This window comes from Cibotium barometz, chromosome 53 (genome assembly GCF_041138505.1).
Source record: "Cibotium barometz isolate CiBa-2024 chromosome 53, ASM4113850v1, whole genome shotgun sequence".
Lineage (NCBI taxonomy): Eukaryota > Viridiplantae > Streptophyta > Polypodiopsida > Cyatheales > Cibotiaceae > Cibotium > Cibotium barometz.
This window is the reverse complement of record NC_141098.1, coordinates 16,883,228-16,908,722: the sequence shown is the minus strand read 5'-3', so window position 1 is coordinate 16,908,722 and position 25,495 is coordinate 16,883,228. Positions and strand designations below refer to the sequence as shown.

The following is a 25,495-nucleotide window of genomic DNA, read 5'->3' as shown; positions in this document are numbered from 1 at the left end:
GTCATGTGCACAACATCATTGGGTATCCTACCTACTGGGATCCAAGCTCTCTGTTCATGAATGTGTAGTCTTTCAGTTTCCCAAGTTCCTTGAGGTAGTCCTCTAGTCTCTAAGGGATTGGTTATCCTTATTCTTTCGACAGGTATTGCCTCCTCTGGATGGTATTATTTTCCCTCGTTCTTTCTTCTCTGATTAGGTCCAATGAGGAAGGAACCTGGAAGTTGGCATCTTGTCTGCTGCCTCTTGTTGAAGTGATTTCCTCCTGAGATATTCTTGCTTCCCTTCCTCCTGTTGTTCTTTTGATTTGGTAGGCTAAGGGTGGTGTAATAACCCCTATCTAAATCTTTTTGTAGTTCTTACCTCCTCGGAAAGCCTTGGGATATAGATGTTGCCTTACTCATCAACTTATGTCATTTGATCAGTGGTTTGCTAGTAACATTTGCTCACTAGGGGTGCATCAGGGAATCAAAATAACCCCTGCAAGTCCCTAGGAATATCAACGATTGTGTAGAGGTTGCGTGAGGCATCCTCATACATCACCATTCCTTCGTTATTGACTTTAAGCCTCCTTAAGAAGAATTTATCGATGACATTAGGGAACTTAGTTCTTATACGCTCTGTTTGAGCTCCAGTAGCTTCATGTAATCTTCTGTGTCTTTCTATTTCATCGGCCAATGCCCAACCTTCTCGATGTCCCTTGTTGAGATGTACATTGTTCTATAAGAGTCTAGACATAACTCTTGGTTCCCATTAGCCGCCACTACCACGAGTTGTCCAAGAGGTTTAGCTCAATTTCGTGAACTGACAGCATTGGCTATTTCTCCAATAATATATCTTGTTTGTGTCAATGAAGATTGGGACTTGGTTAGTTGTGTAGAGGCCGTAACATTGTAAAATGTAAACTTCATTGGTTCCAATGTTGTTGGCTTGGCCGTTAGCTTGTTTGCTTGTGGCCTTCCTTCTCTCACCCATGGGTCTTCTGGCTTGGGGCTTTCAACTCCTTCTAATGACTCTCCTCTGAACACTACATGAGCTCGTTCGGCCATATCTGAGTTTGGATGTTGAATTGGGCTTATGCCCCACAATCTTGATCTAGTATCCTCCGTTTGAAGGATTCCTAGTCTGCTTCGAAATTGGAGATCAACTCTTGGTCTTGACTCACTCCCTAGTGTTGGCACGTACAATAATGTTTTGTGTTCAAAAGTTGGATTTGAGTATGAAGTTGTAATGATTTGGCCTGAATGGAAATGCATAAGCACTTGGCCCAATGCCAGAATCACTTGTTGAGGTTCTTTTAATAATTTTCTTTGAATTTTTCATGTTTTTAGGTTTTTTGAAGGTTTTATATTTTTAATGGTTTTTTTTTGGATTTTTCAAGTTTTTGGTGTTTTAAGAGATGACTCTAGTCTTTAGGAGGTCCTTAGGGCTCACACAGATTGGGAAATTAGATCAAGTCGCTCATTGGAACTTAAAAAAATTTTGTCCTTGGAATCTCTAATTGAACGATTGGGCTAGTCTCACTATGCAATTGAACTTCGATGATTACACTTCTTACTGATCGGACTTGTATACGATTGAACTTTACCAATTGCCAACAATCGAACATCAAATGACTTGGGTGATTAGGCTTTTTGGGAATGCAACTAGTTGTACATGATTGCTTGTGCATGATCGGTCATACTTGACTGAATTGAGCCCATGATTGTATAATTTATAGTCGACCATTGAACTAGTCTGATCAGGCAATTGAATTGTTAAACGATTGCACTTTCTACGTGTCAGTACCTATGCCGACTGACTATCAGTTTGGTAGTTTCCTTGGATTTTTGTGCATTCAATGTGCACGTCCCCTCAATATCCTCTATCAAATCCGGTCAATAAATGGCATAACTACACATTTAGTAGATTCTTTCACCATTTATAGCTCTACATATCATAAACTGCAAACGATTGGACTTTAGAGTCCATGCTTGCTTAATTCTGAGTGATTGGACCCTTGACCCACCAATGATTGGGCTTCACAGACTAATGATTATACTTTTGAGAGAGTAGTTTTTTCCTGGCATAGTCTTAGCTATGCTCTCCCTTTTGGACCTGATTTGTTCCTCGACCACTTAATTTCCTAATTAGCTTAATTAAGCTAAATTTAGACAAAGTTGAAGCAATTCTTGATAATGAAAGTGGTATATAGGGAGGTCGTGGGACCTCAAGCTTAGCACATGGAGGTTTGCCCTTTCTTCTTCCATTACCCATTAATCAGAATCATGAAAACAAAGAAAAAGAAGATGGTTAGAGCTAGCCAAAATCACCATACTCCTACTCTAATCACACTTTCACCACACTTATCACTCCAAATCTCAATACTGAGTCAACCTACCATAAGTTTTGTAACTGATGGGCAAACTAAACAAACAATGGATTAATAGAATGCTTTTATTCCACTTAGCACTAGTTCTACTCCTTACTAGCATGCTTCTATTCCACTGTAGCACTAGTTCTACTCCTTGGCACCAAGCGACGCCTCTTATTTAGGGAACTTGTAGCTTCAAAATAAGCATAGTCTTCACCAGGGAGTATAATCCATTTAAAGCATGAAAGCACATTGAACATGGATATGGAAACCTGAAGGATGGTCAAGCCCTCGAGGTCAACCAATCCACAATGCTTAGACCTTCATAACCCAATCACTTGTGGGGGAGAATCTAGCAAGCTTCCTCTCTCTCTCTCTCTCTCTCTCTCTCTCTCTCTCTCTCTCTCTCTCTCTCTCTCTCTCTCTCTCTCTCTCTCTCTCTCCACACCTAGTTAATCACAAGTAAGCTTACCTCAAGCACGCACGCATGCACGCGCGCACACACACACACACACACACACACACACACACACACACACACACAAGCAAGCAAGCTTACCTCAAGCACACATACACGCAAAGACACACACTTAAGCAAGAATGAAGCAAACTTACCTCAAGCTCGCGTGTGCACACACACACACACTCACTCAAGCACGCACACATACAAGCACGGAACTTATCAAGACTCCATAGCTAGTGACAACTTAAACATGAAAGCATGTAAGAATTGAGAAGAGATTAAGATAAGCAAGAATGAAGAAGCTCCTAAGCTTTAGCTCAAATGTAGATTGTACTAGCAAAAAATGTCTTTGCACACTCTTGTAAATCACTTTATACAATTGGGCTTTGCCCAACCACCCACATTTATGGGGTGCCCAAAACATGTTCTCATGTTACAAACTCAACCCTTATATGGGTTGGCTTTTGTTAGTGGCAGGCCTTTAGCCATGTACAATGTGAAACATGTACGCTAGGGAGGGGATTACAAAGAGTGTATGGAAAGGAATAACACTTATGTATCACCTTATTTTATGTGCTCCCTTTGCACTCATGTCCGGTGCTGCTCTATACTCATGTTTGTAATTATCCACCATCATTTATGCTTGTGATTGTCCTCTACTCACGTTGTGAGTGTCCCTGCACTCACATGCATAACTACAATCATCATTTATGCTTGTGATTGTCCCCTACTCACGTTGTGAGTGTCCCTGCACTCACATGCATAACTACAATCATGTCATGACTATCTGTCATTCACATTCATCATTGTCCTTCTCCTTATACTCACGAGCACATACTTATTGAAGACTTTTTTATATAAGCACATTTGTAGTTCTAAAGATCTGCATGTTCACTTATACAAAACTCACCACATTTGTAGTTCTAAAGATCCACATATTTACTTGTACAAAAGTCACATCATGTACATCACTTCCTTGGCATCAATAGTTTACACCCTCGAATCTTTAAGAGGAAGTGCATTCCTAGATATCTAAGAAGTGCATTCTTAGAATCTAGTTATATTATAAAAGTAGTAGAATAGGATAAGAGAAACATCATTGGTTTAGACATAAGGACACAAGTGCTTTTACACATTGCATAATATGCTTTAGGCTCTTAACCTATGTGAAAGATAGAGTTCAGAGAATTAAGATTACCAATGATACCAAAGCTGTTACAAAAAATATTTGTGAGGGAATATGAAGATGGTGTCCATAATCGTTGCCTAAATCAGGTGATGTATAATGTTTCCTCTATGTTAGCTTTATAGAAATGATACATAAGTTATCAATCCTTTGTCGTAACAAAGGGTGGCGGTTTGGAATGTGTGTGAATGGCCCAAGGTTGATTTCACAAGTTGTTGGAAATAAATGCTTCACGTAGCAATGATAATGGTTTACTCTAGCTTGTAAGGCCCTCTTCATTATGAGAAGCCTTGTTTGAACAGCTCGCATACTTGTTGGTAGACATGGTTTAGACACTGGATGATAGATACTGGTGGCATGATGGTTTGAGATGGTTGGGATAGGTTTGGTACATTACCAAACATGTTACATGTAAGTACATGTGTAATATTACCATACCTGACCACACTAAGGGGGTAGAGGGAGATATTCCTGGGTGCATTGTCCTTGAATTGTGGGGCTCGCCATGACGAGTCTATGTGCCTATGTGAGCCTATTTGGACTCGAAGCCCATTTAGACAAGTCTAGATGGGCTTAAGTAGTCTAATATTACTCCAATGGGGGATAATATGGTTAGTGGGTCAAGCTGGACCAAACCATAGGTGGTTGCGCTATGACCACCATTGGAGAGACTATTTATAGGCATGTAGCATAGCGTTTCATTCATCATATGCTCATCTACCTTTATTGCTTGTTCACCTTTGTGTTCTCAGTGCACTTAGTCTTTATCTCTGTAGTTTTCAAACACCCCATCGAAGCTCCTATTGATAGGAATAGACAGGTGGGAAGCAAAAATCATCAATTTTTAAAGTAGTAATTCATGATTATTTTCCATCTCTTTCGTTCGCAAGTTGTGCCTTATGCGTTATGTGTTTTCATATATATACTATATGTAATTTCTTATACAAGCACGAGGAGATAGAAGGGCGCTTTAGAGATCAAGAGCATTTGGATCTAAGTGGAAGCACCCAATTGTGTTCACAAAGCATCCGGATGACTAGTCTTAGATGTCATGATACCTCATGGATTAGTTTTTGCTTCAAATTTATCAATGTTTTTACACAAGCCTTTGGACATAAGGTTTGTTTCCATTTCTAAGCCTGGCCACCAACTAGCAGCACCCGGTGGCGTCAGTAGGCCCTTCAAATTTTGGGCTCGTCCCTCTCGCTTACATTCATTTTTCCCTTACGCTCGTCTGGAAAACGCGGGAGGGAAAATCCTCTCCCTCCCTCTCTCTCTCTCTCTCTCTCTCTCTCTCTCTCAAAATCAGGAAGAAAAGGAGGAGGAGGACAGCGCCTCGTTTGTTTATTCCGGCCAGCACAAAGCTTGCAGTGGGGGATCCGGCCAATAAGCGGAGCGGTCGCCAGATCTGCGAGGTGCGCATCAATGCAGCTTCCCTTCAACCGCTTACAACGTTGCGCTTGTCATCACTAAGGAAGCGTATTGCGCCGGCCGTCTCTACCTGTGGGGTTACGTCACCGACGTTCATGTTGAGGAGCACTCGTCCGGAATTCGGCCATGCTCGCAAATAACAGGACGGCTACTGCAGGCTAGTTAGGCGGGTCTGCCCTATCAGAAATTGCTTTTCTCTTACACTGAGCTTAAGAGTTAATTTCACAACTTTATAGTCATAGGTTAGGAAACAGCCCTGGCTTGTCGTTTTGGTTCTCTGAAGTGCTTAGCTAATCCAGAGAATTTTACACCTTGTGCTCCCATCACATTGGACAAACCGTCTTCTTTCTAAGCCATTCTAGGGCATAAGCATGCATGAATGTGCATGTTCATATGGCCATCATGTCATTTTATTGCGTTAGAGATGCAAAGGCAAGTAGGAACTTTTTGCCTAGTTTTATATTTTTTCCTGCATTATATTCAGGAGCTTTGGTTGGGTACATGCCCTTGTGTTGTTGGGTGTTAATTTGGCTTCTGAAGCAAACGTTTATTTAAGCTCTGTTCGGTCTGGAATAAAACGACTATTTGATCATGTATGCACGTGACAGTTTTGTTGTCTCCTCACATGACCATATAGATTGAGATTCCACTTTCAATGTTGCTGGTTTCAGATGAGCAAAGCAAATATTGGATTCTGAATGGGGTTGGTATGTGTCTTCTCTTGAGCTTTGGCCATCCTTTGAAGCATCTGTCTCCAGTGTGTCCAAGCTTCTTGCAGAAGTTGCACTTGAATGTCCTGCCTTCCTTATTATCTTTGAACTTTAAGACGATGGCTTTATTTGATTCAAGTGCAGCTTCAGCTTGCTCTTTGGTGCAGCAGGGGTCTTCATCTATGAGGACTGCAACCATCTCATTATAGGCCATTTCTCAGGCCACTTTTAATACAGTTAGGGTTTCAATTTTTTTTTTGAAACCCCTTCTATACTAGATAGAAGAACTGCCTTCATGTCATCTTCATCAACGCTAGCTTTTAGGCTAGCAATATGAGCTCTATATCTACAGATATGGATGCTTCAATCATGATGTCTTGCTTGAGATGGAGATGTTACGTGTGTTATAGCGGAGGACTGATGATTAGGTGTGCTTAAAATGCAGTTAACTTTAACAAGAGGAGAGAGGTGAAGAGATAGGAAGAGAGGTAATACACTTGATTGGGTTCCAATCCACCCACTTGAGGGTCCCCATCGGCAGGTGGTATATTTGCTTGTATCACTGGATTATAATTGAGTACAAAGGGGTTACCTCAACAGGTACTCGCTGAAGCGATTGGACCTCTGCGAAGATTTGTTAATCTGAATTCCGAGCTTATCGTTGATGTTTGTGCACACCGGAACTGCTAAACATGCCGGAGTGGAATCGTGCTGCTAATCCGGCTGCTCCAAGGACTTGGGGATTATAATTGAGTACAAAAGGTATTTGCTGAAGCAATTGGACCTCTGTGAAGATGTGTGCTAGGCTGAATTCTGAGCTTATTGTTGGTGTTTGTGTACACTGGAACCGCTAGACTTGCCGGAGTGGAATCTTGCTGCTGGTCCGGCTGCTCCAAGGACTTGGGGATCTCCTTTTGCTTGGTCGTTTGCAGCTTTGTCTTTGCTTTGGAGAGATACGTGTACTACACGAAGACAAGGTGCCCTTTACATAAATTTGATGGGTTGTTGAGTATAGTCGAGCAGCCCTACATCTGGCAATTTTACAAAATAATGATACGGCCCTACATCTGGCAATTTTACAAAATAATGATACGGCCCTATTGGCATGTTAATTTGTAATGATAGGAACACCATAAGAGTGGCCATATCCTATGGCCTCTTCGTGATTTGTTTTTCCATGGTGGGGTTTTCTATGTAATCCTCCGGAAAGGACATTGGGGAAGGAACTTCATCTTCATTTACAAACATCCGTGCCATGAGATCATCCCCTAAGTCATTTCTGAATCACCGTATCCATATAAGTGAATAAATTCTTCTTTGGCATAAAAGAATTGGAGTAATTGTGAGTCCTGGAGGTACTTGAAAATCCTCTTCACAGCTTTCCAATGTAAAGTGAATGGGATGTGCATGAACTTGCTGTTCAACATGTAAACACCATAAGATATATCCGGTTGGTGTTGCATAGATAGATCAAGCATCCAATGACATGACTAAAGATTGGCATCCATAGAATCTTTGGAATTAAAGCTACGGAGCTTGAAGCTTGTCTCAATCGGAGTTCTAGTTGGCTTGGAGTTCTCCATATCAAACGGCTTCAAAATCCCATTAACGTATTTAGTTTGAGACATAACAATGCCATCCTTTTTCTTGACAAACTCTATGCTCATATAATAATGCAATAGACCATGATCTATTATCTCAAAAGCTGTTCCCAAAATCAGCCTTGATTGTTGAAATTTATCTCTTCATTATTCCTTGTCAAAAGCATGTCATCAACATAGAGCAAAATGATGACAATTTGTGAAATTTCTTTCGTATGTAAAGAGTGCTTTCGATTGGACTATTCTAGAAATTCTTGCTGCTCAAATATGCATGCGTTTTCTGATACCAAGCTCTGCTTGCTTTAACCCATAAAGATCCTTTCTCACTAGGCTAAAGGTGATTTGCATTGAGAAAATGCTATGAAAGAGAGGTATGCCTCTACCTTGAAAAATAAGACATGGGATCTTATAGATTTACCACTTGGCAAGAATGTAATTAATTCAAAGTGAGTTTACAAAGTTTAACGTGGATCCGATGGCTCAATAGATAGGTCTAAAGCCATGCTTGTTGCCAAAGGATATGAACGAGATTAATGACAATTGTTGGAGCAATAATCGCTTTGGCAGTCCATCATGGATCGAAGATGCATTAGTTTCCGGAAAAACGATCCTTCTATTAGTTAATGAGAAAACGCCATAAGGCTACAAAGCTCACCTCGCAAGGAGGGATAAAAACACACAGTGCACCTGAGCTCCACCCCCGTGGCTGCCGCTCTCTAGGGGGGGCTACCTAGTAGTACATGTGGGAGGTGAGAAAAGCCAAACTGGAGGCCTATAGTGCCAAGTGACATCCTCGCCCCTCGCGATGAGGAAAGGGCCAGGCTGCCAAGTGCGGAGGAAAGCCTTGCGGCGACCTCTCATGCGATTCGAGTCGCCCTGAAGTTTCTCCCAGTGTCCTCTCAAGGTGTGAATGATGTCCACCCAGAGGGCCTGTATGACCTCCGCCGGTGGAGTCGCCTGGCGGTCAATGGCCTCCTTGCATCGGGCTCTCCATATGTGCCAAGCCGTCATGCTGCTGATCATCTCCCATCTGTGCCCGATCCCCTCCTGAGGGACTGCCGAAGAGAAGTCTGGCGTCGGAACCACCGCCATCGCCCTGTCAGAGACCTGGATGGTCGCACTGCCAGGGACGTCCTCATATCCAAGGGCCAGGCCGCTGTCCATGGCCCAAGCCACTGCACCCCACGTCACCAACATCTCACCTGGCGAGCCTGCAAAAACCATCCTGAGAGCGCGCTGCCAGACCTGCTGTGCCTGTGGGCAATCCCATAAGCAGTGCCGCTGCGACTCCTGTGCATGGCCGCACCGAGGGCAGGACGCTGGGTGTCTGCCAAAAGCTAGCCAGGCCCCCACAGCCAGTCCTCTATGTGCTGAGCCAGAGAAAAAGCGTCACCTTCCGGGGCCGGAAGGTGGCCCAAAGGCGCTGCCAGAAGTCCCTAAGAAAGGCAGGGGAGAGCCCCTGTCGCCGCCAATGCTCGGCCGCCGCCGGGGTGCTCGCTATCCTGTGCCTCTGAATCCGCCGCCCCAGCCTCGCTGTGTACTGAAAAAAGGGGATGCCTGGGCTGGTAGGGGCCGAGTAGGGATCTCGCCAAAACCACTCACCTTGATCCCACTGAAGGCGAATAAGAGGCCTGCTGTCCCAAGCCCATAATCTCCAAGAACAGTCCTCCCCTATCGAGGCCGGTGAGGGGTCTACATGCCACTGTCTCTGATGAAAGCCGACCACCCGCACCCTCTGAAAAATACAACCCTGGAGCTCATCCAAATCTAGTCGTGTCCTCTGAAGCTGGCCACCCTCTCCCACCTCGAAAGTGAGTGGGGCGACTCTCTCCGCTGTGCCGCAGACCGCTAGAAGGATCTCATGCCGAGTAAAGACGCCCATCCACTGTGGAGGTGGAGGGTCCTGTACTGGGGTCCGCCACTCGCGGGGGATGGCCGCCTCAATGTCCTGTCTTATCAACTCTCTGCCCCTCATCCCATTGAGTCTCTTCTCCTGAGCCTCTAGAGGCAGCTGCTGAAAACATATCCAGTCGTCTAGGGACTGGGCTGGGCCGGAGCTCAACGGGCCCCACGACACGTGAGACCGCGATCCAACCATATGGCCACTGGGAAGTCGAATCAAGGGGTTCCAGATCAATGGCTGCCTCAGGCGCTCCTCATCGGTGCCCGGGGGAGTCTGGAAGAGTGACGGCCTCAGATGCGCCCAGGCCCTCAGAAGGCTAGCTGCAAAACGCTCCTCGAAGCCAAGGCCCACTCCTCTGGATCGCTGCTCTGTAAAGATCCACCTGATGCTGGGGGTCCAGGGGCCGCTAAGAGAAGGAGTGCGGCTGAGCATCCTGGAAACAAGAAACTCCTTCCACGGCTCAGCCCCTGGTAGGAGGCCACGAACTACCAACTTGCCAAGCAAAGCTCGGCTTTGGCAAATAGGATCAACAATGCCCAGGCCGCCTCTTTCCCTCGGCTGAGTGATCACAGCCCATGCCACCTTGGCCCTGGCGGGCCGCCCGTCGCCACCGGACCAAAGAAAGTTCCTAATGAGCCTCTGCACCTGGCCAATGCACGCCCGAGAGAAGGCCCAGAAAGAAGTGATGTACCACATGGTAGCAAGCAGAACCTGGTTGGCCACAACTACTCGGCCAGCCAGAGATAAACGAGCAGTACTCCAATACAGAAGCTTCTTCCGAATGCTCAGAAGAAGGGGGGCTATCTGCTGCTCCGGAGATATGTCAATGCCCACATAGCATCCCAAATAACGCACTGTAGTGCCGGGGGGCAGCCACTGAAAACCATCAACTGGCCTCCAAGTCGGGGGGGGCATAGAACTGACCCACAACCCACACGACTTGTGCCAGTTGATCAAAGCGCCCGAGGCTCTGCAAAACCTGTCCATGGCTGAGGCGAAGCGGCGGAGGTTCTCCTCTCCTCCCTGAAGATAGACAGCAGTGTCATCCGCAAACTCCGAGTCTAGGAGCTCCTCCGAGGTGCGGATGGGAAGCTGGAGGCCCCGCAAACCTGTATCCGGTGCCGTCAAAAAAGTGCTCATGGCCTCCGCCACAAAAAGAAAAAGAAAGGGCGCCAAGGGGCACCCCTGCCGCACCGAGCGTGAGAGCTGGAACCTCTCTCCGCGCACGCCTTGTATCAGCACCTGGCTATGAGCCGATGTGTAGAGTGCAGAGACCCCACGGATCCACTGAGGGGGGAAGCCCATCCTCTCCATAGTGCCTTCCAAGAAGGCCCAGTCCACCCGATCATATGCCTTCTCGAAGTCGAGAAGGAGCACTGCCAGATCCTCCTGCCGAAATCTAGCCAAAGCCGTAGCCTCCCAGAAAGAGAAGATGTTATCCAGAATGCTCCTATCCTGGATGAAGCCTGTCTGCGTGGAGTGGATGATGTCCGGAAGGTGAGGCTGAAGCCGCTTGTTGATCGCCTTAGCTAGGACCTTGTAGGCCGTGCCTAGCAAGGTGATCGGTCTCCACTGTCTAATCTCCAGTCTGTCTCCTCCCTCTTTGGGGATCAAGTGAATCAACCCCTCTGCCATGCTGTCCGGCATGACTCCCGACTCCATAATCTCCTAGAATGCCAATGTGAAACCCCTATGTAAGAGACCCCAGTACCTCTGGAAGAAAGCCAGTGAGAGACCGTCCTCTCCTGGGCATTTGCCCCGAGGTAGTGCCTGAAGAGCCTCCTCCAGTTCCGTATCCGAGAAGGGGGAGAGAAGGGAGTGCTGCAAATGGGCCGGCACAACCGGTCTCGTGAAGCTCCAGACTGCCTCCCGAGCCTCTCTCACCCTGTCATCTGCTGGCTCAGCAGAGAGAAGATCCCTGTAAAAATCTGTGGCTATCGCCCGAACCCTGGGGGGATCCACCACAACTTGGCCATCAGCCTGCCGAAGACGCCTGAGACCCTCTCGTCTGAAGCGAGGCCCTGTCGCCTCCAAGAAATCTCGAGTCACTCTGTCTCCAGCCTGTGTCCAAAAAGAAGCCCGAGCATGGAATCGGAACTCCACCCTCCTCTCCTCGATGGATCTGATCTCAGTGCGAGCTGACTCCATCTGCTCTGAGATCCAAGGGCTCGTAGGATCCCTCTCCTGGAGTCTCTGAAGGGACGCTAGACTCCTCCGCAGGCTCCTCTCCTGCTCTCTGAAGGCCTCCAGACGGTCCAGGGCAGCCTGTCTGAGCATCCGACTGATCTCCTGCAAGCCCCTGGCAAGATCGCTGGCTGCCGATCCTCTCCTGAACTGCAGCTCCTGCCAGACCTGCTCAACTCTGGTCGCAATCTCGGGCTCCTCTATGAGACAATCTGGAATCTGGACGCTTTGGCCCCGCTCTCCTCTCGTAGGGTCCTCGATCTGGAGAAGCATTGGAAAGTGGTCTGAAAACGAGGAGCCTGCAAGTATGCCCACAGTGCCACCTCTATCACAAGCCCACTCATCAATGTAAAACCTGTCGATGCGGGAAAGGTTAACTCCTGTGGCCCGTCTATCCGACCGCGAGAAAGATAAACTCCCCTGCAACCTGCCAAACTCCGGGAGAGTCCACGGATCCTGGCCTCTCAGCTGCAGCACTAGTTCCTCCCAGGCAGCGAGCTCCGGCCCATGAATGGTCTCCTGGCTGCCCCCCATCCTGTCCTCTGCATCCTCCAGCATGTTGCAATCCCCCCCTAGGCACCAGTGGTCTGCCAAGGGGAGGGACTGCCTAATGGTGCTCCAGAACTCGGCTCTCCCGGTCGCCCCATTAGGGGCGTAGAAGTTGAGGAAGCCAATGCGGTCTTCCCCAACCCGAAGGATGATCCACTGCGCTCGACCCTGGACCAGAGTGCCAGAGTCCACAACCTCGGATAGAAGCTGCTCGCTGACTGAGATGCATACTCCACCCTGGTTCCCCTGGGAGCCATATGCCGGTGACCAAAAAGTGTGACTCCTGCCTGGCAAGATCTTCCCGCAGGTGCGGGTACGCCCGGCAGAAAGGTGGTGCTCCTGGATGAAAAGGATATCTATGGGTCCTCCAACGAGAGCCCTCTGGATCTCCTGGCTTTAAAAAACAACTGCATACACTATAAATTCAGCCTAGCTCTTCTTATTTGCTCATGCTTGCAAGCTCTATGTGCTTGACGTGCAATGTCTCTACGCCATGGGTCTCCCAAAGCTGCAAACCTCGTCTCATCCCTCTCATCAATTCTTATATCTTCTCTTTAACCTTTCACTTCCACCATGGAGGACCAATCGGCCCCTACCACCGCCGAAAGCTCACAAGCTAATGCTAAAGGTAGTGATTCCATGTAGATTCCTTTTACGATCAGGCACTAGGTATGGATGGAGCATAAGTCTTAATACCTTGCAAGCTACCATCACCACCATGATACTCATCTCGCCACCCTTAGAAATGATATTACATACTTTCAGTTGGCTCGTTGGCCCTTAAAACCAATTACAATTTCAAGGTGTGCCTTTTTTTTTTGGAGTCATCCACAGGTTGGACCAATGGACGACTTGCTTTGACCCGATTGGTGCGGCTGATGATCGAAGGATTTCTCAAGCCCATATGTTCTTAAAGAACAAGGCTTACATCTAGTGGTGTGATTTTCGGCCCAAGCCCACGATGTGGCAAGGGTTTGTGGATGCTTTGCATTTTGCCATTATAGACCCGATAGTGGCCTATTGGGAACTGTAAGATTGGGGCATGTTGGGAACACCGTTCAAGCTATATTTGAGTGACTTCCATACTTACATGGCGCAGTGTAAAGTGGAACCTTTCCATGTTATGGTGATGTTTACGCATGGGTTAGATCCAAATTACCAGTTAGAGGTCTGCAGGCATGAAGCCGAGACTCCGGAGGATGCTATTAAATTGGCCCAAAACTTTGATAATATCCATGGTCACAAGCACACCACAAAAAACCCAGCAAGGATTCGACAATAAAAAGCGATTGCACGGTGGCACTAAAAGCTCATCTGAATCCCAACAATTGGCGGCTCCACCTCAGCAAAGTACAATGAAGGCTTGACAAGAATGCAACTTGCAAGGCAGCCTACAAGGCGGAAGCAAAGATGACGGGAGGGTGCTTTGAGTGCAACCAACCGGGACATATGGCCAAGGCTTGTCCGAACAAGAAGAACAAGAGCAAGTCCATCTTTGTTCCCGAACTCTCAGGTAATCCTTGTATCTCTACTATTGAAATTCACCACTTGGACACAGTTTGTGTCGGGGATGCTCTTTGGGCTTTTTGACCTTTGGCTTGCATGATCACCTCAGTATGGACAGTTCGATCAAGGGTTGGAAGGTATCTATAATTTTTGATAATGGTAATAGTCATAACTTTGTGAGTGCTCGCTTGGTGCAGAAATTGCGATTATCAACAGTGGCAAGTGACCGCTTGCAGGTAGCAAGTGAACTTTGCTTCGGGCATGGCATTGGAGATTCATCCTTATCTACAGGAGTTTCTTTGTCCCGAATACTACGAGACATCAGAGCATAAGTTACCTGTTCAGTTTCCTCTGACTGACGAACACAAGAACCACCAACATCAGTAGGAAGTTCTTGCCAGTTGGGTGCTGCCATCACAACTGGCAAGCTATCCACCATTTGGTCTTGGAAAGCCTGCACCTGCAGCGAATCCACACTTAAGTGGCCATTACTAGACTGCCACTCATCACAAACCTGAGGACGTGGGAGAGAGAGTGCTGAAAGCTTGTAAACTCCATTCTCCACTCCGCCTTCCCAAACCACCTAGCCTGTTGCTTTGTCCCGGAGAGCAACAAAATGCTCATCAAACTCCACCCGTACGCCAGTCTTGCAAATCTGATGCATTGACAATAGATGAAAACCAAGTGACGGAACATACAACACTTGGGAGGAATGCTTCCCCCCTCTGCCATCGGGAACTATCTCCATCCTGCCCTCACTGTGAACTAGGATAGTGGATGTATCCCCAGTAAGAATGTGACCAGAATACTTGCAGAGATCCTGTAAATCTGAACGGGAAGGAGTCCTGTGCCTGGAAGCACCACTGTCTAGAATCCAGTCCCGAGTATCCGTTGCGGAGAATCCTCCAACCTCCTCCCTGCCTGAAGAAAATGAAACATCGGTGTCCATCACCTCCGGGTGCACAAAAGCCGAAGTCTTCATGATTGATGCTGAGGAATCTTCACCCTTCTCGATCTTCCGCTTGGGACACTGCCTCCAATAGTGGCCTTTCTCGCAACAATCATTACAGGTCCTCTCTGCCTTTAGTTTCTCGCGGTCAGCGACGGACTTCTTCTCAGAAGACTTCTCCGATGAAGCCTTCCCTTTGCCTGTGTTACGGCCTTTCGACCGTTGGCCAGTTCAGGCCTCCGAACCTCACCCTGCGGAGGGTTCGTGAATCTTTCCTCCTAGTCCAAGACCATGGGCACAAGCTCCTCCCACGTGATGGTGTTGAGCCTGCCACCACTGGTAATCAAAGACGAGTAAAATGCTGAGTACTGAGAGGGCAAATGCGACAGCAACGTTATGGCCATGTCTTCTGACGATATCTCCTTCCCAGCCTGAAGAACTTCTTATTGAAGAGCCTGCAGCTTGTTAATATGCTCCCGCATCATCGACGACTTTGAGGGCTCATAACCTGCATTTGTACTTCCAAGGAAATCCTCTTCATGGGCGTTACCCTGTTGTAAAGAGAAGCCAAATGCTGCCATATACTTTTGGTCAGCGCGATATGCTTTACATGATTGATTACTTGCGGTGTGCAGTTGAGGAAGATAAACGAACGGACTCTGGCGTTGACACGATCGCACATCTGTGCCTGTGCCTCCCGGTCCTTTCGGATCAACGGTAACTCCCCTTCCTCTACTTCCGGCCGTGGAACCCCAACAATGATGAAATCAGCAAGGTCGTAAGACTCTAGAACAGATTCCATCATAACCTTCCATATGCCGTAGTTGTTCCCGTCCAACTGACGGTCCACTGGGAACGTGGGGAGTGTAGGGATCTTCACATGCCTCTCGGCCATCTCTAACAGATCTGCCATTGCGGGGATGTACTTTGAAGGGTGGGTGGGTGGGAACAAAGAAGAACTCACACCTGCAAGTGGCTGTCCAACAAATCAGCCCCCTGTCCTCTTGCTTCTCCTCTTCCCAAACAGTCCCGTACAGTCCACCAATAAGCAACCCAACAGTCCCCCTCTTGCTCACACAAATCCCAAGAACTATCTAGAGCCTAGGCTCTGATACCATGTCAGAATGCGCAGCGGAGATGATGACCAAATCTGGGAACACGAGCAAACGCAATGCAGAAAACAACAGCACAAGAGTGAGAGAGATAGCGTGTAACTCTGCTCTATATACACAAAGAAGATCCCGAAGTGATACAATAATGGCAAGGGGCTGTGGGGCCATTTTATAGTCCCCAAGCATGTAGTCGGCCTGCATCAGGGATAGCCGACTGGACACCAAAGGAGCCCACGACCTGCACACAGCAGTCGGCCAGCATAGAAGGTCCACGACCTGTCCAGACCAATCGGCCAGCTCCATAATGTGAACACAAGCGTACTGATGTAGTCGGCCAGCAAACTGGGTCCTCCTGCCATCACAGGGCAGCCTCCCATGCCAAGAAAAATAGGGAAAAAATACGGGGGGAGAGGAAAAATGAGAAAACACCTACAAGGGCGGGCACACCCACAACAAAGGCCTTGGTGTCAACATAAAGACAGGAGATGACTTCTAACAGTTCCTAGATGACATACTTATTTGTAGTAAGTTCTTACATGAGCATGTACGGCATAGGTTAATGCCTTGTTGGTAGCGGCGATATTTCTCTTTAGGGGCTTTGCCAAGAAGACCGTTTCTTTGGAAAGATCTGGCAGAGCTTGTTCAGACTGGTGGTAGCTCAAGACATCTAGGAGGTTTGGATACCCAGATGTCACGTGCATCCCGCACTTGGATGCCACGTAGACATTTCTGTACAGAAGGTGCAGGACTTGGGATGGTGAACTGGTCCCATGTGAGTCCAGTCCGGGACGAGTCAGCCAGGGATCCATCTCAGTCGTCCGAGGTCAGGTGTGCATTGTCCTGCACATGAGTCCAAGGTCAGGTGTGCACTGTCCTGCACATGAAATAGTGCCAGTCCGCGCTGTGAGTCTCCCTCTAGAATGATGTCAGTGGTTCTGTGTATCTGGTATGGTACCGGATGCCAGATCACTGAGTAGATTATGTTTAGGACAAGGGGCCAGCCCATAGGGCTACCCCGGAGCTTAGTATGGGCATGGGAATGGTGTGAAACCATCCCCATGTGGGCTAGTAAGGCCCAAGCTGGACCCACAAGCCATGGAAGGGCTGTGGGACAGTCCTAAGGCAAGAATAAGGCTATTTTCAGGAGATTACAGCCTTCATAGGGCTGTAGGGCAAGTATGGGGCAGCCCATACAGGCTGCCCAGCCCATGGATTGTGGGCAAAGGCTATGCCCAGCCTTCTAGAAGCAAGCGCCTGCCTCCCCAGCTTGCTAGGGGAAAAACGCAGCATTTATTGGGATTTATTTGAGCATTTAATGCTGATTTTGGTCAGTCGTGGGAATATGATGCTGGTCGCCTGCTCTTATATTGGCCGATTGCCCTTGAAGGGTAGTATAAATAGGAAAGGTCCACAATCCCATCATTTATCTCAGTATTCACCAAGAGCTCAAGCCAATGAAGGGCCAGACAAGCCAAGGAGATTGCTAAGCAAAGGGGTGGACTTCTGAAGGTCAAGGGCAGGGATTTCCCAGCCAAGAAAGGTCAAGTTTTCTGTATTTGTTTTCAGATTTACATCATTCTAATAAAGCAAATACACCATCCGTGGTGGGGGCCCTACAGAGGGTAATTGGGACCCAATACTGTGTCCTCTCCATCTCCCCCTTCTCTCTCTATTTTTTGCACATCTCCTTTCAGTTTGTGCGTTACTTTTCTGTCGCAAAAAGAGTGCTGATTTTTGAGTTTTGAAGTATCGATCCTTCTCCGAAGCTTCCGCATATTACAGTGGTATCAGATCTTACTTCAAGGACAAAGATTCAACAAAGAAAACCAGAATTTTTTCTCGCTTGTGTGGTTGGTTTTTAGACGCCTGTGGGGACTACCCCTTTTGGAGTGACTCCTGTCCCTCGAAGGACGGTTGGTTTTTAGCCTCCGGAAGCCTCCGGTGGTCTCCCACACAGATAGTGGATGGTAAGATTGCGTTCCGGAAAGGAATTGCATTTTCCTGCTATGGCGAGCTTTGACGACGAGAGAGAACCAGAACCATGGGACCAGAGTGCACCAGGCAGCCCAGCTAAAACACCCGGCTTGAGTGTCACAAACATGTTCCAGTAGATGATGCGAGCACTCGCAGAACAGACAGCCAAGTTGGATGAGCAGAAGGCGCGGATCTTGGCTCTGGAGGAGCGTACCCGCCCTCCAGCGTCGTGTTTTCCATCTCCTCCTCCCTCCCCTTCCGTATCCCAGATACCAGATCCTCGTCATAGGGACCCTCTTGCGGGGTCACAGCCGCAGCCAAGCTCCTTGCTTGAGTTGCAGATGCGTGCATTGGGGATCCGACAACGAGAAGACGACGCCATGCGACGCGTGGAACACGAGCGTTACCTCAGAGCTTTGGACGCCAGATTGACACCGGCGGCGCCCTCGAATCATTTTTCCGAGAAAATGAATTTCAGTAAGTATGATGGTAAACTCGATCCCACAACTCTTTATTCATGGTTACATCAATTTGAAGCTTACTTTGCCGCAGTGAGGAAAACAGATACTGACAGAGTGATCTTAGCCAGTTGGTACTTGGAAGGTGAGGCCATTCCTTGGTGGACTCATGCCCACACCAGAGCAGGTATGGCAGCTTATGTGTGGGACGAGTTCGTCCGCGACCTTAAGCAGCGGTTTCTACCGCCCCACTACCTTGAGCGACTCGAAGACGAGTTCAGGGGAGTGCGTCAGAACGCGCAACCAGTCCTTCAGTTTGCCAATAAAATTTCGACCTTGTGTCTACAATTAGGCTTATCTGATACGGACAAGAAAGGGCAGTTTTTGTATGGCCTGGACATGCAAATCCGGTGGCAAGCCCAAGACTTCCCAGCCGGCTTCTCCCAGAGCTAACACCTTGGGGGGCAAAAGCCAGAACCAGACGGGGTCTTTCCAGGACAGAGCCCGGGAGCCTCTGGCTCCAAGAACTTGAACAATGCGTCAAAGCTTACTCCAGACCAGAAAGCGGAGGCAGGCAAGACAGGTGGCAAGTTAAGTGCTGAGGAGCTTTCTCAGTACAAGGAGGAGGGTCGATGTTTCTTTTGTCATACAAAAGGACATACTTCTCGGGATTGTCCGAAGAAGCCTCCAAAGGCCGCCGCCGCCTCCACAGCTTCCGTGGTGAGCTCAGCTCCCACACAGACCCCAGCGGCTAACCCTAGTTCTTCAAACCCTGGTGCTTCAGTTGGAGCAATTATCAGCCGAGAGCTCGAAGATAAGCAGAAGGGCGCCCATGACCAGGAGTATGAGCGCAACGAATTGCTCAAGTCGTTTGGCTACATAGGTGGCCAGAGAGTCGTCGTCTTGTTTGACAGCGGTAGCACGGAGGATGTGGTCACGGAACAGGCCGCTAGGCGTGCCCGTTTCGAGCTGACTCCGGTGGACAAACAGGTTGAGGGTTTTAGCACAGGTATGACAACGAGCGTCAAGTATGAAGCTCTAGGTGCTAAGTTAGTGATTCAGGGCATAGAGTTTGTGCGTGACTTTATGGTTGCCCCTCTTGTAGGAGCAGACATAATTTTGGGTATCCAGTGGTTTCACAAGTTTCTTCCTGATGTCAAGTGGGACAAGCACACGTTCCAGATCAATCGGAATGTGTCAAACACCCCAGTGACCATTAAGTGTGAGCCAGGAATTTCGAACTTTCCGCTCATAAGCCACTTGCAAGCTAAGCGAGCAGTCAGGAAAGGCGCACAGTGTGCGATGATTTACATCCAGACAGCCCAGACGGTGGCCAGTGCTTCCGAGAAGTACTTGGTTCTCCATGAAAAGTTCCAGAAGATTTTTCTTCAGGACAGTCTCCCTCCCCAGCTCCCCCCGTCCAGACCGGAGGATCACAGGATTGACCTCCTCCCAGGCTCGGAACCCCCGAGCAAGTTTCCGTATCGCCTTTCTAAGGCAATGGAATCGGAGTTGGACCGCCAACTCCAAGAATTGTTGCAAGCTGGCTTCATCCGCCCCAGCGTGTCGCCATTTGTAGCACCGATCTTGTTTGTCAAGAAGAAAGATGGGTCTTCCCGGTTGTGTGTCGATTATCGTGCACTCAACAAGCTAACTATCAAGAGCAGATTCTCCATGCCTCGAATTGACTATATTCTCGAGAGGCTGAATGGAGCAAAGGTGTTCTCAAAACTGGATTTAAAGAGTGGGTACCACCAGGTACGGACTGTAGAGGGAGACATCCCCAAAACAGCCTTCCGTACAGAACGGGCCCACTATGAATTTGTGGTCCTGCCATTTGGTTTGACGAACGTCCCAGCTACATTTAACCGCATGATGATGCGTATTTTTCGGGATTTGATTGGAAAGTATGTGTTCATTTTTTTGGACGACATACTAATATTTTCAGCTACTACGGTTGAGCAGCATGATGTTGATGTGGAGAAAGTTCTTAAGTTACTGGAAAGCAACGAGCTCTACGTCAATGAAAAGAAGTCGGAATTTTATCTGTTTCAGGTGCATTACTTGGGATATATAATTAGTGTTGAAGGCATTCGACTTGATCCGGCTAAAGTGGCCGAGAGTGTTAATTGGGAAGTACCTTAGACAGCTTATGACATTAGATCATTTGTGGGTATAGGCATATTCCACCCACATCGACAAGTTTTCTGATCTCTCGGCTGATCTCACCGATCTGCTAAAGGGAGTGAAAACAAGAAAGCAAAAGATTCGAATGACTCCATGAGTGTTGGAGGCATTCCAGAACCTCAAGGTGGCTTTGTCAGAAGCGTCTTGTTTAGCCCTTGCCTCGTGGGACGAACCATTTCAAGTGATCACCGATGTGAGTAACATCGCAATTGGAGGTGTAGTGCAACAGAATGGTCATCCAGTAGCTTACATGTCTCGTAAGTTACTGCCCGCTGAAAAGAACTACTCAGTCTATGATCGTGAACTCCTAGCAATTATACAAGCCTTGAAACATTGGAAACATTTCCTGTATGGCCGTGACTTCGAGGTTCGCACTGATCATCAGGCATTGCGCTGGATTCAGACGATGCCAAGTGCATAGTGGAGTGATCGACAACACCGCTGGAGTCAGATATTCCAGCAGTTCGGTGGTATGATTGAGTATCTTCCAGGAAAGGTCAATCCAGTGGCCGATGCTTTGAGCAGGAAGGGACAAGTATCTACGATTTAGACCACTAGACTTGACCTTGTTGGTACAGGACTAGAGGACATGAAGCACACGTATGCGGATTCCGAGGAATTCGGTACTCAGTGGGAACATGCATTGGATGCCACAGGACCATGCCATTTTCTGATACGCGATGATTGGCTTTTCCACAAAGGCCGACTATGTGTCATGAAGTCATTCCGGGCAGCTCTTCTCCATGATGCCCATGACGCCATTACAGGTGGTCATAGGGGCATGAATTCAACTCTGGAGAAATTAGAACGGCAATACTATTGGCCAAAGATGAGGCGTGATGTGTTTACATATGTACAACGCTGACATCTGTCAAAAGGTGAAAGCTCCTCGTGGAAAGAAGATAGGGTTGTTACAGCCCTTGCCAATTCCTGAGGGTCCTTTCCAGGACATTTCGATGGACTTTGTCACAAATCTGCCTCCCAGTCCAAGTAAGCGTAATACGCAGTGCTTAACTATTGTTGATAGGTTTAGCAAATTTGTTATGCTTATTCCTTGCAGGGCCAATGTGATCGCCGAGGATGTTGCCCAGTTATTCATTCGGCATTGGTACCTGATTGGCGGGATTCCTAGAACCATAGTGTCAGACCGAGATGCCAAGTTTACCAGTCATTTTTGGAGGGCATTGTTTGATAATTTTGGTACTAAGTTGAATTTTTCCAATGCATTCCACCCACAGACAGATGGCCAGACAGAGATATACAACCAGTTGGCCTTTGATGTGCTGAAGTATTATGTCTACGATCAGCAAGGTAAGTGAGAATCGTTTTTGCCTTTAGTTCAAGCTGTTTTGAATGACTCTTTTTCTTTAGCTATTGGCAGGACTCCATATGAGGCAGCGTTTGGAAGACCTTTCCAGTCGTCGTTAACCAGGACTTCGTCTTCAGTACCAGAGGCGAACAGAGTGTCGAAGTCTTACCAGGAGATTTTAGAGTCAGTAAAGGACAGATTGGCTAAAGCACAAGAGGCCTATACTTGACAGGCCAATCAAGACCGAAGGGATATGAAGTTTTCGGAAGGAGATTGGGTTTATCTTCGGATAATGAAGCAAAGATTGAAGCAGGTGGGCAAGCGATGCCCAAAGTTGTCTTTCAAGAGCTTCAGACCTTTTCCCATTCGGAAAAAGATTAATGAGGTGTCTATGCAGTTAAAGCTACCTCCGAGTTGGACTATGCACGATGTATTTCATGTCAGTTGGTTAAAGCCATATGTAGGTCCACCCCCTTCAGAGGTCAAAGACGAAGCGGAACGAGACATTGTTGATGAAGCAGACGTAATGGTTCCAGAACAGATCCTTCTGCACCGTTTCAAGCATGGCTCAGGCCGAAGGCTACGACAGTTCCTCACAAAGTTTCAGGACCGAGGAACTCATGAAGCGGTATGGCTCGACAAAGAGTTCTTTGAAGACTATCCGGCATTATTGACGGATTATTTGGAGGCTATGCAGCTTCCGTCAAGTTAAGCAGAAGGGGATGTCACGTGCATCCCGCACTTGGATGCCACGTAGACATTTCTGTACAGAAGGTGCAGGACTTGGGATGGTGAACTGGTCCCATGTGAGCCCAGTCCGGGACGAGTCAGCTAGGGATCCATCTCAGTCGTCCGAGGTCAGGTGTGCATTGTCCTGCACATGAGTCCAAGGTCAGGTGTGCACTGTCCTGCACATGAAACAGTGCCAGTCTGCGTTGTGAGTCTCCCTCTAGAATGATGTCAGTGGTTTTGTGTATTTGGTATGGTACCGGATGCCAGATCACTGAGTAGATTATGTTTAGGACAAGGGGCCAGCCCATAGGGCTACCCCGGAGCTTAGTATGGACATGGAAGTGGTGTGAAACCTTCCCCATGTGGGCCAGTAAGGCCCAGGTTGGACCCACCAGCCATGGAAGGGTTGTGGGACAGTCCTAAGGCAAGAATAAGGCTATTTTCAGGAGGTTACAGCCTTCATAGGACTGTAGGGCAAGTATGGGGCAGCCCATACAAGCCCATGGATTGTGGGCAAAGGCTATGCCCAGCCTTCTAGAAGCAAGCGCCTGCCTCCCCAGCTTGCTAGGGGAAAAATGCAGCATTTATTGGGACCACATTCGAATTGGTCACCTGGATAGCATTTATGCTTGTAATTTCAAGTCTTAGATTTACTCGTATATACTGCCAGTAAAGAGCTGTAGTTATATCCTCGGTATATACGGGTAGTCACACGGTCCTTGGGACTATAAGGTAAATACCATCATGTCTAGGTCTCAAGCAAGTCAGGGATTCCATGCAATTGCGGTACTTTCATCTGAAGACCCAATTACCAATTTAGGAATTTTAGTCTGAATATCAATTTGTATAAATTTCATCACACATTTCTAACTTTTTACTATTACTTTATAAATTTTTGACATTTTTGGCTTCCCAGTTGATCCACATTAGCCAATTCGCTCTGATACTAGCTGTGAGATCCCTGCCATTACCGCGCAACGAATTCAGGGGTGCTAGCAGTGGAAGTAGCACTTCTTGCGCGGGGTAGGGTCCCACACTTGGGGCCTCGCCCACACGGATATCCGAACAAGAGACTAATCCATCGGTTCTTCCAAAACTGAACCCAGAAAAGCTTCCCTTGCCCGAAAAGCACGGGCGATTCCTCTAGGATAATTTTTCTCTAACGTAGTCAAAAGCCTTAACTAACTGAACTGACTGACCCCGTAAGTCCCATAGTTAGATCAGGGAAAAGTTTGCACTTGGATCATAGAGACCAACGCTTTGAGCATTTAATGCTGATTTTGGTCAGTCGTGGGATTATGATGCTGGCCGCTTGCTCTTATACTGGCCGACTGTCCCTGAAGGGTAGTATAAATAGGAGAGGTCCACAATCCCATCATTTATCTTAGTATTCACCAAGAGCTCAAGCCAATCAAGGGCTAGACAAGCCAAGGAGATTGCTAAGCAAAGGGGTGGACTTCTGAAGGTCAAGGGCAAGGATTTCCCGGCCAAGAAAGGTCAAGTTTTTTGTATTTGTTTTCAGATTTACATCATTCTAATAAAGCAAATACACCATCCGTGGTGGGGGTCCTACAGAGGGTAATTGGGGCCCAATACTGTGTCCTCTCCATCTCCCCTTTCTCTCTCTATTTTCTGCACATCTCCTTTCAGTTTGTGCGTTAATTTTCCGTCGCAAAAAGAGTGCTGATTTTTGAGTTTTGAAGTACCGATCCTTCTCCGAAGCTTCCGCATATTACAGTCCCAGATGAGCTTGTCGAAGAGATTTTTTTTTTAAAAACCGGGATCCTTCTATCAGTTAATGAAAGACATCCACAAAGGGCTAGATATAACCACGAAGGGCTACATACAAATTGGCCTCATGTACGGGGCGGGAATCAAATGATCATAAGGGAAAGAGACACTTGAAGAAGCATACAAGAAAGAGATCTCTTACCTTGTGAGGCTTATATGTGTTGAAAACCTACCAAATCAAACTAAAATAAGAAAAAAAAGTATTAATAACAAATCCTAATTTTAAAGGTCCTAAAACTTACAAACCTTAAAAACATGTAAAAGCATGAAAGAAGAAACATACAAGAGAGAGATCTCTTGTGAGGTTTGTATCTGTTGAAAACCTGCAAAATTAAACCAAGTAAAGAAAATAAAAAGTACTAAGAAAATCAAGATCTCTTACCATATGAAGCTTTAATGAAAAGCTCTTAATCAAGGAAAACGAAGAAGGAAAAATACTCATAATGGTTAAGCTTCAATAAGAAATGAAAAAGAAAAACTTAAAAGAGAAAGGAAATATGTTTCAGGTCGTTTTGAAGTTTAACACTCGCATCTTTGAGTTTTTGTAGCTCCAAGGCCAAGGCTGCATGTGTAACATGCAGAAGCTTCGTGGTCGAATTGCTAACTTCAATGCTCAGAATTCAGCAATCTTTCACGACGAATATAATGCACAAAACTGAAGTAGATGTGCAGAAAATAGAGAGAGAGAGAGAGAGAGAGAGAGAGAGAGAGAGAGAGAGAGGTATTAAGGTCGGTAGAATGCAACACGAGGGCATATACGACCAACGGTGACTTGAACTCGGGAGAAGGGGAGAAGGAAGACACAATATTGGGTCACAAATACCCTCGATAGGGCATGTATTTGCTTTATTAGAATGATTTAAATCAGAAAATAAAGACAGAATCTTGACCTGCACTTTCACCTTGATTGGAGCTTTCCCCTTGGCTGTCCCGGCCCTTGGAATGCAGCAACCCATCGTGAGTAATGAGATGCCAAACACGAACTATGGTTGGGGTTGAAATACCCCCTCCGGCTCCTAGTTGACCTGCATACTGAAGTCAGCTAGCTGAAAAATCCTCACGACTAGCAAAACTTATCGATCACACCATGTAAGGGCTGC

At 47.2% G+C, this 25,495-nt stretch overlaps 1 protein-coding gene across 9 annotated transcripts in view; it reads left to right on the top strand.

Moving 5' to 3' along the window:
• Positions 1-5,127: 5,127 nt before the first annotated feature.
• The window catches only part of LOC147608366 (polycomb group protein EMBRYONIC FLOWER 2-like), a 152,748-nt gene continuing 132,380 nt past the window's right edge, over positions 5,128-25,495 (top strand). The window contains exons 1-2 of one of the 9 annotated variants that reach the window (XM_086788902.1): positions 6,586-6,902; positions 6,995-7,117. The gene's annotated coding sequence lies outside the window, so the exon portion shown is untranslated. Of the gene's footprint in view, positions 5,601-6,585; positions 6,903-6,994; positions 7,118-25,495 lie in introns of those variants that run through there. The other 8 variants (XM_086788898.1, XM_086788903.1, XM_086788901.1 and 5 more) reach the window with 8 other exon arrangements.